Source organism: Octopus bimaculoides, chromosome 3 (genome assembly GCF_001194135.2).
Source record: "Octopus bimaculoides isolate UCB-OBI-ISO-001 chromosome 3, ASM119413v2, whole genome shotgun sequence".
Taxonomy (NCBI): Eukaryota; Metazoa; Mollusca; class Cephalopoda; order Octopoda; family Octopodidae; genus Octopus; species Octopus bimaculoides.
In genome coordinates this window covers 140,924,580-140,928,399 of record NC_068983.1, presented here as the reverse complement: position 1 = coordinate 140,928,399, position 3,820 = coordinate 140,924,580, and positions in this window count along the sequence as shown.

Below are 3,820 nucleotides of genomic sequence, written 5' to 3'. Positions count from 1 at the left end.
CACACACACACACACACACACACACACACACACACATATATATATATATATATATATATATATATGCATAGAGAGAAGAGAGAGTTTCCGTGTGCGTGGTATATGTGGTTATGTAAAATCATACATATAACTTTGAATATATATATCCATATATAGTTATATGTATTACGTATACATACATAGAGACATATATATATATATGCATATACATATACACATATATACATACATGCATACTTACATACATAGTTGGCACTCCGTCGGTTACGACGACGAGTGTTCCAGTTTATCGGTCAACGGAACAGCCTGCTCGTGAAATTAACGTGCAAGTGGCTAAGCACTCCACAGACACGTGTACCCTTAACGTAGTTCTCGGGGATATTCAGTGTGACAAGGCTTGCTCTTTGAATTACAGGCACAACAGAAACAGGAGGAAAGAATGAGAGAAAGTTGTGACGAAAGAGTACGGCAGGGTTCGACCCCACCCCCTGCCGGAGCCTCGTGGAGCTTTAGGTGTTTTCGCTCAATAAACACTCACATCGCCCGATCTGAGAATCGAAACCGCGATCCTACGACCGCGAGTCCGCTGCCCTAACCACTGGGCCATTGCGCCTCCACACTTACATACATACGTACACACACATCTCCGTAAGTATGTGTGTGCTTGCACATAAATCATTTTAATACATAATGACAAGTAATTCATATTCATATTTTCTTCTTTTACCTTGTCTGTTATCTTTCTCCTTCTCCTTTTACATTTTTGTTTATACTTTCTCTTTGTTTCCTTTAGAAGGTAGTTCTGGTTTTTTATTTCGATAATTCGATCTTTCATACTTTTAATGATGCTTTCTTTCTTTCGTTTCTTCTTGTAAAAATTGTGTTGCTAAATAAAAATCGTTCAATGTCAAAAAAGAATTATATATTTATGAGTAAATCCGTTAGATATAACTTCCTCTAGCACTTGTAACACTTTGAAGCCATTAGAATATAAAATATATCATCATACATCGACATAATACTCTGCTTTTCCTTAGCAACGGTTATAAACTGAAACTGCGCTAACTATATTTGATAGTTTTAATACATGTTCTACTTAGTTAATCACGTAAAAAAACACTAAACTGGAATAAGGGAAAAATTATAATATTTTCCAACCGCAACGGTTTGTGTGTTGGGGCGTGTGGAATAGTGCAATGAGTAATGTTTGCTGTATTTTTGTATTTAAGAAAAAATATAGTTTTTTTAAAAATGTTCACTACTTTACAACAACTATATCAGCTAAGCAAATGACTCTCTTAATGCATTAAAAATACTATACTATATTCAGAACACTATTTCAGAAAAGTATCCTTGCTCTCAGTTAAAAATAAGGATTCAAATTTAGGGGGAGCAAATGAGTAAGAGAAAATAAGGTAAATTTGATTCTTCAATTATCAAGAATTACATTTTTAAAATAGACTCATACATATCAATCTCCATCCTTACGTTAGGACGACCAAAAGCGCCGCAAAATATTCAATTATTGAGGTTGAATGAAAGGGGATCATGGGGAAAAGGCACGTGATACGAAATTAACGGAACTGGACCTAAGCTAGAAAGTCAACATTCTCTATAACTTTTTCATGATTTGTAGGAATGGCTCTCTTCCTGATATATATATAGAGGCTCCATGCAATTAAATAGAAGAAATTATTGAAAACTGAAAATTATATTAGAGTCTAGTGTGGTGAAAATTAACTTTGAATCCAAATGAGAAAATAATATCTATTGTTAAACATGAAAAATTATCCACATAATTTATTAGTAGCCTCAATTACAACGGGGCCAAATTTGAGCAAAACAATTTCTTGAAAAGAAAAATACCTACCACCAGAGTGTTTCAAACTTTCTGAACTACAGCAACAGCAACTATAGTGACCAATTTTTACTCCCAAAGATGATGCAACAGTACAAAGTGATGTTGCAATATTTGCAGTGTTATGGTTTTTTAACAGGTAGGGAGGAAATAACGAGAATTCAATAATTTCTATCATATCCAACTAACCCCTTTGGCCTACCACTATTCATTCCTTGCTCTTAGTTTTTGCTTTTGTTACCCGGTTACGCTGACATTGACTTGTTGACGTGTATTGTATTAATACAAAGTTCATTAATCGTGGTAGTTTAAATAACTTTAGAATCTTATTTTGTGACATTCTATTGATAAAAAATTCTGGGTAACAATTTTACTTTTCCTAATATTTTTTCTAGCAACTAATGTCAATATAATGATATTATAGCCTTCAGAATTATCATTATATCGATGATTCACCTGGTTTAAACAATGAGAAATTGATAATTTTATAACTAGTTATTATGTAATAAACAAAACCTTGATTATTACAAATTAATAATTTCAATACATTTTTGCTTACATTACGTCGAAGCGTATAGCAAACGTTTCAAACATTTACTTAGTCAACTTATCTTTAAATTATACCTTACCTACTCGCCAATTCGTACATAATTAAGAGCACATTATAATTACAAATATTGACGAGTCATGCGGAATAATAATTTGTCTCCGCTGTAAATCAAGACATATTAATTACCTTTCATATTATTTTCTCTAAAGAATATCGTTTCTTACAGCATATAAAGTATATAAACTTACTTCAATCAATGAAGCTATAGCACCTAAAGTACGGATTGTAACTAAAAATCAATAATTATTTACAGACTAATGTTCAAATACGACTCAAAAATAATACCGCTATGGCATGCTGTTATAAATAAATATATCTCAATTATATGAAGCCATTCCAGTCGCTTTCATCTCCTTATCTCCACTCGTACATTTCAAATACACATTCTGATTTGATCAGTTTGCCAAATCATTTTATTCTCTATACTCTTCCCACTCCTGCTTTCTGAAATATTTACAAATATTCTCATTTTTACTTAAGGATTACAGCGCAAAAATAGAAATTGAAGATTGATCATTTTAATTATGCTTACATATAGTGTGAGTGTGTAACCGCGCGCGCGCGCATGTGTGTGTGTATGCGCGCGCTCGTATGTCTGTGTGTTTGCGCGTGCGAGCGTGTGTGCGTACGTAAGGAAACGTTTGAATGCACCCCTGTTGTGTCTTCGACAGACTTAACACTCCTTCTGAAAGCAAATGTAATCCTTTCTGGAAATATATTCGATGATCCCTAGATCAATGTTTGACTACGTTTATCGAAAAAAGTACAAGAAAACAAATACTGACTTTAAATTTTGGTATAAGGCCAGCAGTTTTGGGGAAGGAGTACGTCTATTACCTCGACCCTAGTGTTCGATAGACACTTATTTCATCGACCCTGAAAGGATGAAAGGCAAGAAAACAAATATTGATAAATATTTGCGTTCAATTGTGTGTGTGTGTTTGTGTGTATGCGTATGTGTGTGTATGTGCCTTTTTTATCATGCCTGTGCTTCACCAACCAGACCACTGGCGACAAGCACAATGGCCATACGTTTCCGGAACAGTACCGTCACCCAGCCTCCATTCAGGATCGAGTAAAAGATGCGCCGGTATGAGAAACGCCAACGTTTCTTTGAACAAAACAAACAGTTCAAATCTAACCCCAAAAAACTCTACCAAGAACTGGGTAAAAATAAAATAGACATTAATTCAGCACCAACAGCAGAAGAACTAGAGAAATTCTGGAAACAAATATGGTCGGTGAAGCAACAACCCCAGAAAAGGACCATTAAAACAACGAACTTAGCACCTGAGCAACTCTGGGCCCCTATAACAACTGAAGAGCTCACCCAGACACTGCAAAGACTAAGC